The sequence below is a fragment of the Girardinichthys multiradiatus genome, chromosome 23 (genome assembly GCF_021462225.1).
Source record: "Girardinichthys multiradiatus isolate DD_20200921_A chromosome 23, DD_fGirMul_XY1, whole genome shotgun sequence".
In the NCBI taxonomy this organism is placed as follows: Eukaryota; Metazoa; Chordata; class Actinopteri; order Cyprinodontiformes; family Goodeidae; genus Girardinichthys; species Girardinichthys multiradiatus.
In genome coordinates, this window is record NC_061815.1 from 32,925,658 (window position 1) to 32,936,084 (window position 10,427).

The 10,427-nt window shown below is 37.9% G+C and overlaps 1 long non-coding RNA gene across 1 annotated transcript; it reads left to right on the forward strand.

Annotated features, from left to right (window-relative positions):
- The first annotated feature begins 407 nt into the window (after nucleotides 1-407).
- Nucleotides 408-10,191, forward strand: LOC124859764. Its single transcript, XR_007036178.1, has 3 exons — nucleotides 408-464; nucleotides 1,840-2,014; nucleotides 9,941-10,191. It is a non-coding gene; the product is annotated as an uncharacterized LOC124859764 (long non-coding RNA).
- The last annotated feature ends 236 nt before the right edge of the window (nucleotides 10,192-10,427 follow it).

Genomic DNA, 10,427 nt, shown 5'->3' on the forward strand with positions numbered 1-10,427 from the left:
CCCGGGTTTTGTTATTTGAGTTCAGTTCTCTTTTTCAATCTCTCATGTTCATTTCGTTTCTGTTAGGTCATTAGTTGCAGTCACTTAGTGTTTGTGTTTGTTTACTTTTCTCAGCTAGGTTCCCTCATGTCCTCGGGTTACTTTTGTTAGTTGTTATTTTCCAGATTCCTAGACTTTATGTTTCTTAATAGTTTCCTTGGATCTGTTCCCTGAGTTTTGTTATCTAGTTTTGGTTTCCCTGTTAATTAGTTTTCTTCAGATACATTCCCCCTCAGTTCGCTGCAGCTTGCTCCTCACACCTGTTCAGTATTCATCTGATTACCTGCCTCCCTTTCTCATTGGTTCCACATTGCACTTCCCTCTGTTTAAAAACTCACTGATTCTCATTGTCACTTGCTGGTTCCTCCCATTAACTACCTTGCTGTTCCCTGCTGATTATCCATGTCTTCTTGTTGTCAACCCGTGTAAGTTTTGGAAACCTTTTTTAAAGAAAAATCTTTTTCTTATCATGCCCAGTTTTTGCCTGCGTTTTGGTCCCACACAACCTCAAACCTTGACTTTAACTTCACATACCATTTCTATTGAAATTCCATTAATTCCCAAGAAAGTCCAGAAGTCCTATTCTTTTGGTTACCAAAGAGCATTTTCTTTTATCTTAGTTTATACCTTACATTGAATTAGTAGTTGAGTTAAACCATTTCACCAACCATATTTTCTACAATACATTAAGTCACTGCCAGTACAAAAATGCATTTGTGCCATCTGCAGACAGATACTTCATGAATGTCATTAAAATAAAAAGGTGTAGTTTTCAGCTCTGAACATTGTGGGACTCCAGAATGTGTCTTTGAAAACTGTTACCTGCTCAGACATTTACAAACATGACCTCTGTACTATTTGTTATGACTGTCAGACATTTGGCAACTACCTCCCGTCCTCTACAAGCTCTATTAAAATTAAACTATTAACATACCCATCCCTGGTCTACACATGTACCAAGTTATGTGAAAGTTGAATCATTTTGTGTAAAAGTTTCACTAGATGTTGAACTTTTTTTTTTTTGTCAGTAAGAGTATTGTAAGGCTCATTGCCTCTCCTATACCCGTGAACTTGTCCTGTCCCCGGAAGTTTGGAGCCCTGTTTAGAAAGACTATTAAACTTTTTCTTCCTGGCAAAAAGTTTATTTTTTTTTTGGGGGGTTGACAAGTTACACCCCTAGTTTGGAAAGTTGTATTTTCTGTCGGGATAAAAATAAAATAAATACCCTCAAAGCCTAAAAGAAAGTTTTGTTTCTAAGAATTTCAAGACTGATGTTAAGAACCCCTCAGACTTAGCTGCAGAGTCTTGGAGAGAAGTTGGAATTTTTTCCACTTTACCAATTTTTTTTGACTTCCACATCAGCTCATATGCCAGAGAGAAGGTAAATGGAGATTCAGATTCAAACTACAATGTTAAAGACAGGTTATGGGTCTGGGAGCAACTTTTCATATGTTTAATGTGACAGATATGTACAAGAATACTTGGTGGCATACAATTAATCAAATCAACCCTGCCGGACGACAAAGCCTACCCAAAGTCCAAAGTGTAACTGCTCCACATCATTCGGCAGACAATAGTTTATTTTTCATTTCAGCATCAAAGATTTGTGTTTTTTTTATTTTTTTTTTATTTTAAGGGCAAATTACCCACAATACTCTCCTCTTCCATCCTGGACAATGAGCTTTGAAGATGGTGCAGTGAAGGACTGCATACCCATTAGGGCCACCTTGCACACATGAAAATGGTTATGATGTTCTTTTTCTACCAGCCCCTCACCATCTCTCTTGTTTTCTTTCAAAGGATCTTGAGAGAAGGCTGATGAGAATAATCTACATGCCAGAGACAGAATGAGAAGGAAAAAACGGTGCGGCAAAAACTTTGAGATGGGGGGGTGATGATGCAACTCGGAGGCAAGATGCCTGATACCCCAAGCAAGCAATCCAGCAACTGGAATGCAAACCCTCTGCAAGTTCAGGTAGGGAGGTTCACTTAGGGAGTGTTTTTTTCCTAAGGGGATGTCAGTGTGTCACAGTGCTTCGAGGTTTTTGACGCTGTTGTTCCTTTATTTACCTGGAGAAATATTTCAGAGGTTAAAAGCAATGATCAAGGAAAAACGTTTGTCATACCAACTGGGACATTTCTCTAGGAAAAAAACAAGGTCTCCCGCTGAAGATTTAGAAAATCATTTAGTGTTCGTTTTACCTTCATCAAAGACAATACACCTTGAATTCCAAACAGATTAAATGAATGCAGCAATGTAGTCACTTTCATTAGGAACTCAAACATTTTAGAATAGATAACAACAAATAAAATTTATTTTTAGTTTCTTTAATTGAATTTCTAATTGATGATGGCTACAGATAATTTATTTGACATCTTACCTCATCTTCAAAGGAATGAGAAATATCAGAAACATTTTTTCAATCTCCTTACAAAACATGAGAGCAGTAATAGATTTTTTGAACAGTTCATAATTTTTTGCACACATCTCTGAAGGGCCCACTCCTCTGTGCAGAAAACATATCTCATTATGTTTTTGGCTGCTCCATGGCAGTTCTGAGCTCCTGCTCCATCCACAGATTTACTGCAGGACTGAGGCCTGGAGACAGGCTCAGCCACTCTATAATATCAATGTACTTCTTCCTTTGCAACTTGTTTGCTGCATTGTTGGTATGTTTTGAGTCATTGAGATGGAGGACGACCCGCCCAAAACACCATCTTGAGTCTTTTGTCTGAAAATTAAATGTTCATATTGAGGGATTTGTGGTACACGGCCTCTTAATTGGCCCCTTAATCAGGTGCAGTTTAACTAATGTCAGCTGAAAGACAGCCTGAAATCATAATGTTTTCACTTTTGTGGTTGATTGTGGGTATGGTGTTCTTCAGGTCATACACAGCATTTATTTTCCTCCTAACACAGTAGATTGAGATGATGTCAAACAGATCAATCAGTTTTTGAGCTTATCTTGCTGTAGTTTTGGTCTTAGCCATAGTGTTGGGGTCATCCATTTTGGTCGCACATTTTGACACACGCAGCTCAACAGACGTCGCAGCTCTGACATCACCAAGAGTGTAAAACCCAGAGGAGATGAAGTTTCGGTGCCTTTTCCCGTCTGTCTAACAGGACAGCGTAACGGAGGCGCACATCTGGAGAGACAAAAGCTCGCAGGCGAACCTTTGCTCCACAAGGCCATTCCCGGAAGAGCTTGAAAGCTGGAAATCTGTCTGATACCAGAAGATCAGGAGATTTGTTTACCAATCGCAGACCGCGCCAACAACTGGCGCAGGTGGAAACCCACAGAGGTTCTATGTCCAAGGAGATGAGTTTACCTCCTTGTGTATGCAGTCGACTAACGGTTCATCTTTTCCCCTCCTGGACGGATGAGAAATTACCGTTTTTTTCCTTTAATTTGATCATGGACGCGTGGTCCCCCTTCCGCTTCTTTTTTCTTCAGACCTGATCCATCCTCAACCGGTAGAGAGCAGAAATCAACCTCAAAGTAATTTTATTATTTTCATATTAAACCGGACAGGTGCATTTAGAAGTCTGGGCAGGATGAGGCAGCTAAGGTGATGTAGGATCACCAGTAGTTAATCTAAGGTATTAACTTGTTGCATGCAATACTGATTGAATTATGTTATGCTGAGCTGTGTTTTGATTTGATGCGCAAGCGCTGCTAAATCGTGCGTGGTTAATGTTTTGTCCGGCTGATCTCAAATCAGCCAGGAGTTAGAAGTTGGACTTTTAAAAGTATTCATTCAAAGCAACTGCGGTCTGGGCATTGCCCAACCACTCTTTGTTCCTGTTTTATTGCTGGAGATTTTCCACTGAGTTTCCGCCTCAGAGTTTTATTACTCTTTGTCAAGATCTGGGGCGTTCAGCTGGTTGTGGCTAAAGGGACGTGGCCCCACCGTTTTACCAGTTGATCGCTGCGATCGAGACATCAGAACACCAGGAGGACTTCACTTTCCATTAAACCCAAATTACACATTTTGTCCATAAAACTACTGGTTTGATCTTCATAGACACTAAATGCGCATATATTTTTATTTTATTATTATTGTTAGATAGACATTTTTATCCCCTTTGTGTAGAACGGTGCTTGTTAGTTAGGTGAAGGTTTTTGGACCAGAATAATGTTATATCAGGATTATTTGGCTTCAATAAATTTTCATATATATAATTAAGAGAAGCGTTTGTGTTTATTTCGTGCAAGAGTGATTTATCTGTCAAAACAAGGTCGAAGATCCTCCATCTTCGGTGAAGTGGTTGAATAAACAGTGACAGTTTGTGGTTTGGTTAATAATTTGTAATTATTAAAGAGCTTTGAGACCATAATCACAACACCAGAGGACATCTCTGATTTCTATTTGTCAGTAATGATTTTTGGTTAAGAAATTAATTTTTTTTCAAATTATGATTTTAAACTATAATTCTTGATGAATATTAATTAATCAATAATCATAATCCTTACAGTGGAAAAGTTGAAAACAAGAAATGATTCTGAGGACTGGTGTGCTTTATACACAAAACTACCTTGGTTTAGTAGTATTTGTAATTGACTGACTATGTACCATATGGGCACATAATCAATTTAGTTTAAAGGAAGATGAAATTCTCTTCACTGAATGACATAAAATGAGGCAGAGATTAAATACGTATTTCCACTGTTGTAAAGTGAAACACTGAGGCGATTGTTGCTCAGGAACAGCAGCTGAACGAGCCTAAAGTCAAACTGCAACATGTAAAACCATAAAGCCTACTAATAAATCAGCTTAATACCACCTTAAAAATACCCAGAATAAGGGGTTTGCTTTGAAAACAGGACACAGACAAATTATGCATACTTTTATTTTCAGTGGGTTGGATTATCAAAAAATGTCTCTTTATTGGTCTCAATACAAAATCAATTAAGCAGACTGCTGCCAGAGTCCAAAACCAAAAAAAAATAATTTGGCACCATTCATTATATCACTCCACTAGCTCCCTGTTTGTGAAAGGATAGAATATGAAATCTTGTGATTGATCTGTAAGGCATTAAATTGTCCTTGGTCTAAATACATTTCAGAGTTGTTTGCTAGGTATGAACCGTGTATATCAGTCAGGTAATCAGAGTTGTTTAGTCTGTGTTTCAGGACCAGAACTAAACAGGTGTATGTAGTTTGTACTTCCTTTGTTCTGAAGCCAGGTCCTTGAAAACCTAATATGCCTTGCCTTTAACAAAATGAAAAAAAGTATTTCAGTAAATAGTGGCTTTCAGTTTGACTCAGGACATATTTCCCTGTAGAGCAGAGTACGTAACGGTCTAATTTCAGCTATAATCCTCAAATCTGATGCTCTCTGCACTGACCACATTCATTTTTTGACAGTCAACTCTCATTTCTTGTAACTCAGGTCTTCCAGGTCCTCATAGGCCAACGCAGCAGCACCTGCTCCTAGCTGTTCTTGTGGCAAAAAATGTTGAAACAGATGGCAGTTCTTGTACCAAAGCATCATTGTTCTTTTATACGGACACAGTGCTTCTCTATGTTGATCTGGAGATTCGTTTGGTCTTGTACATCATTGCGAATATGCTTTTATTGCAAACATTCCTCTGATAAATTTCATTAGATTACCTCAAAACAAATTTATTTTACAAATACAATTTCTGTTACTTAAATGTGAAGGTCTTAACCTGTTAAGCCCGAGCATACTGGTACCGGTATAAGCAGAGCAACGCAGTACAGCGCCATTTATTGGCGTCTCTAAAACTAGATCAAATGCTGCTAGTTTTTTTTCTGAAATCCCTCACAAGAGGAGGCTTAAAATTCACAAAATAATTCCCTAAATGAGTTTTGAACAAATGCTTTTAGTTTTACAGCAATTTAAACCCACTCAGTGACACTTAAAGGTCCTTCAGACCCACGTTTCATTTCCAGCAGATTTACATTACATGTCTGCTTTTTCAACAATGTTTTACTTATTTCACGTTTGTAATGTTGTGTAGGACATCTGTAAACAACAATCACCCACCCCTTCTCCTGAACAAGGAGGCTGCATGGCTGCTTGTGTGAGACTGATTGAAGGCTTTTTTGTTTTAAGTTTGACTCATAATTAGAGTCACTCTCAACGTTATTGGCCAAGTTTTGTGTGCACAAATGAGGAACTCGACTTAGGTTTCAACAACCACAATATGGGCAAACATCACAATGCAGTGACTTGCTGTATTTGCAAGGATGAATGTTTTATCACAGTAAAAAGCCTGACAAAGAAATGTACATTAATTAAAAGTGTACTACATGCAAATGCAAAACTGCTTCTTTTTTGTTTTTCAGTTCTTTTATCAAAGCTCTCTATAATCAAGGAAAGTGCTGCTGTGCAGTGGCACTGAATAATTATGCTAATGAGACTTTAAGAGACGTGGACAAATAAATAATCCTGTTCTGGTGTGTTCTGGTAAAGATATATTTTGCAAATACTCAACAATCTATGAATTATAGAACTATTCTTGTTTGAAATTGCCCTGCACATTTCAGTCTTTTTTTCTAAAAGATAAATTCAGCCCAGTATCTTTTAAATATCCATATTCATCTGTTGTGAAGGATCAAGAAAATGACCTGCTGTTCTCCTTTTCATATCTGCCTTTGAAATCCTTTTTTTTTTTTTTTGCTACCTACACTTCATTGTGACAAAATAGAAACACATTATTATCAGACTCTTTTGCACAGATAGAAAAGAAAAACCAAAACAAGAATTTCCCAACTTGGAAGCAAACTTTCAAACATCTGAAGTAGTTTTATTCAGTGTACAGCTCAATTTCCTTCACATTCATGTGAAATTACAGCCTAGGAGCCTAACCTCCTCCTCTTCTTACTCTCGTTACACAATGAACACTAAAAAAACACAGTGAGCTTCCCTTTTTATCTCATGACACTTCAAAGGAAATTCATGCAAAAATCTAACAGGCCAATTTTACCACCAGAGCAGCTCATAGAGTCCTCACCTTCATCAGAGCGAAGGTGTGTCAGCACACTGAGGTGGGCGGTAAGTGTAGGTGACACTGGGGGCTGAAATAGTGCAATGATGGAGTCATTTATTAACTAATTGGCGGATATAATGAATCATCACACAGAATCTAGTGCAGCTCAAACATCAACAAAATAGGTGAAGATTGATTTAACCTTCTGTCTATTTGAAACTTACCTAAAATGACGCAAAATAAGAAATCTGATAACAGTCTGCAACTATTTGAAGAACATCTCTAAATCAAGGACATTTGTTTCTTTGAGCAAGATTTTACCAATAATACACAAAAATCAACTCAAAGAGCACCATAAACGGAGCAACATGGTGGTTTGGAAAGTATGATTCTTTCACACATTTATAAGGCATGTGGCTTCTGACCCGAGAACCTGTCAGAAATGCTCTTTATTCATGATGCAACTGTTTTTTTTCAACTGTTTTATACAGCAGAACAAAAGCATGATAAACCTGCTTGAGTGATTATCCTAAAAAAACATTAAAACAGCCTAACAGGAGACCTAAGACATCTCCTGTTATGACGGTTCTGGGTTCTTTTCTTCTATCTCTTTGTAAATAAAATTGTAATTTATTACTGACTTTTTTTCGTGATAACTGTTATAGAGAAAAATCTAAGTTTTCAAATTTGAAGTTCAATTAAGTTTATTAATATTCACAACAAATTCACAACAAATGCAATTTATAGGCACATCCAGTTCATATCCAGCAATATATAATCAAATCAGCCCATTACATTTCATTCATACAAACAGGTTCAGATTTCAAAGGCATTACATTCGAATTGTAGATATAATACAATGCAGTCAAAATTACTTAATTGGTAAAAGGTTGTCCATCTGAACAAGCCCAACCAAACTGCATTAAATCATTGAGCTTGTAGCAATCCTTTTCTGAGCAAGCAAGTTGTTACAAAGAAGAGTAACTACTCTCATCTGGACAGAAGCAGCAGAATGTCGAGCAGTACCAGGCTTACTATGGTAAATCGTAAAATGGCCTGCACTGGTATAGCGCTTTAACAAGTCTGAGGAATCCAAAGCGCTATACACTACATACAATCACTGACAGTGGTAAGTGACATTGTAGCCACAGCTGCCCTGAGCAAGACTGACAGATGTGAGGCTGCCATACAATTGGCACCACCGAGTCCTGTGACCACCATCAGCAATCAAGGCAGGTGAACTGTCTTGCCCAAGGACACAACGACTGAGACGGACAGAGCGGGGGATCGAACTGGCAACCCAGCGGTTACAGAATGAACTCTTACCACCGTTGCAATGAGCTGCCTGCTGCTCTGTAAGGCCACCTCTTTTATTAATTACCCACTCATTTGCAACAAGAAATGAGCATGCATCAGTTCGAAACATTGTTTTTTACCCTTTCCCAACACTCCTTATGTCATAGTTTTCATTTTTTCCTTGTGTCCTGTCTTGGTATTTCAGGCATACCATACAAAAAAGCTTGTTAACTTCAGGACAGTTTTGCTCTACAGAAAAAGATATCTCAAGACCAATTGACTTTATTAAAATAAGACTGCATCCAACATGCACACGCACACACATTCACACCTAAGGACAATTTAGAATGACCAATTAACCTAACAGTCATGTTTCTGGACTGTGTTTTTGTCTCTGAGGGTGTACACCGCCCGTAGACTCCTGGAGAGAGGCACCAGCCCCCCCGTGACTCACTATGGAATAAGCGGTATAGAAGATGAATGAATGAATGCATCCAACATTAAAGCAGGCAGGCCACCTTGCTGTAATAGTAAATGGTAAAAGGGCTGAACTTATATAGCACCTTTCCAGTCATACTGACCACTCAAAGCACTTTACACTAGAGCCCCATTCACCCAGAAACACTCACTAACGTGCAGACATTCATACACCGATACGCAGATCGGTAGGCAATTAAGTAAAGAATGCTATGATGACCTGTTGATTATTTTTATCTTGTGTGTCTCCTCTAGATTTAAGTGGCTTACACAAACATCAAGGTTCAGTACATACAGTGGTGTTGAGGAACGCACCAAAAATAAATTACAAATGCTATTTCTTTTTGGTTTGTTTGAAAGCAACCTTTGCAAAAACAGAATGTGGCTGTGTTCAGCAAAATAGCATTTTATACTGGTAACTTCAATTTAAGGTCAAAAAGACTCTTATAGTTTTCTTCCAATTTCAACTAAATATGCAGTCATGGAAAATATAAATTAAACTCTATCCTTCAAGTGGTGCATTTTACATATCGGGCCATAAAATGTTCTTGTCTTTTCCAAGCAGACTCCGTGAAGATCTGTTGAATAAGCTTCCTAGTACAGGCTGTAGTTAAGGCTTAAATCATAGAATTTTCAAAGCTCAAACCTGCAAGCTAGCCCCCAAAAAGGTAAAAATAAAAACCCAGACTCATGAAAAGAAACCAACAAAAACAAAACACATAAATTCTATAGTAGTGAATGAGCTGTTGCAGCTCCAAATTAAGTTATAAGATGACAGTTTACTAAACATCCAACATAATTGCATCAGTCTGACAGTCTGCCTTTACACAAATCTGTGAAATGACCTCTGATGTTTCCTGTAGCTTTACATTAAGATATGTTTTGTCTTAAAATCACATGCTGACAGCTCAGAAACAACACGCAACTGTACTGTTAACTTTGTTACTATGGTGATTAGAGAAGTAACGGTGAAATAACAGATGTTCGTTTTGAGAGACTGCTAGTAACTAACATGCACAGCATTACTTCCTGCTCATATTTTCTTTTACAGTTTAGTAACAAATACAATATTCACATTTCAGATTTCAACCAATGTCATAATTTGTGAGCTCTCTGGTTACAAGGAGTGAACGGAGCTGCAGCTAATTTACTCCAAATATACTGAACAGGTACTGCAGTCCCGTCTCTGGGGAGAGTGGTCCGTTCAGAGGACAGACGATTCCTATCTGAAGTCCTTTTGTTGGAGCAGCTTCTCTCTCAGCTGCAGCAGATCGGGAGGCGTCATTTAGAGACGAGAAGAGAGTTCAATCTCACATCACGTCCTGCTGAAGGACAGCAGTGGTAATGGAGTTTCAGTGAAGCTGTGAAAGAGTGGAGGAAGAAGAGGAGAAAACCTCTGACGAACACCAGCAGCACCGGTTTTAAAGATCCAATACTGAGATCCCATGATGAATGGTGTAGTTAAACAAATGCTCATTGGTATTCTAAAATAAACACAATAAGAAAAACTTGTACTCAGTTCTTTGCTACATTCCTACAATTCTTGACATAAAGAATCCTTATATTTAACTAAAATCAAAAAAGGTTTGTTGAAAGTCCTGAGTTTATTTAAAAATATTTCTAAATATTATTGACAATAAAACCACATCTCAAACT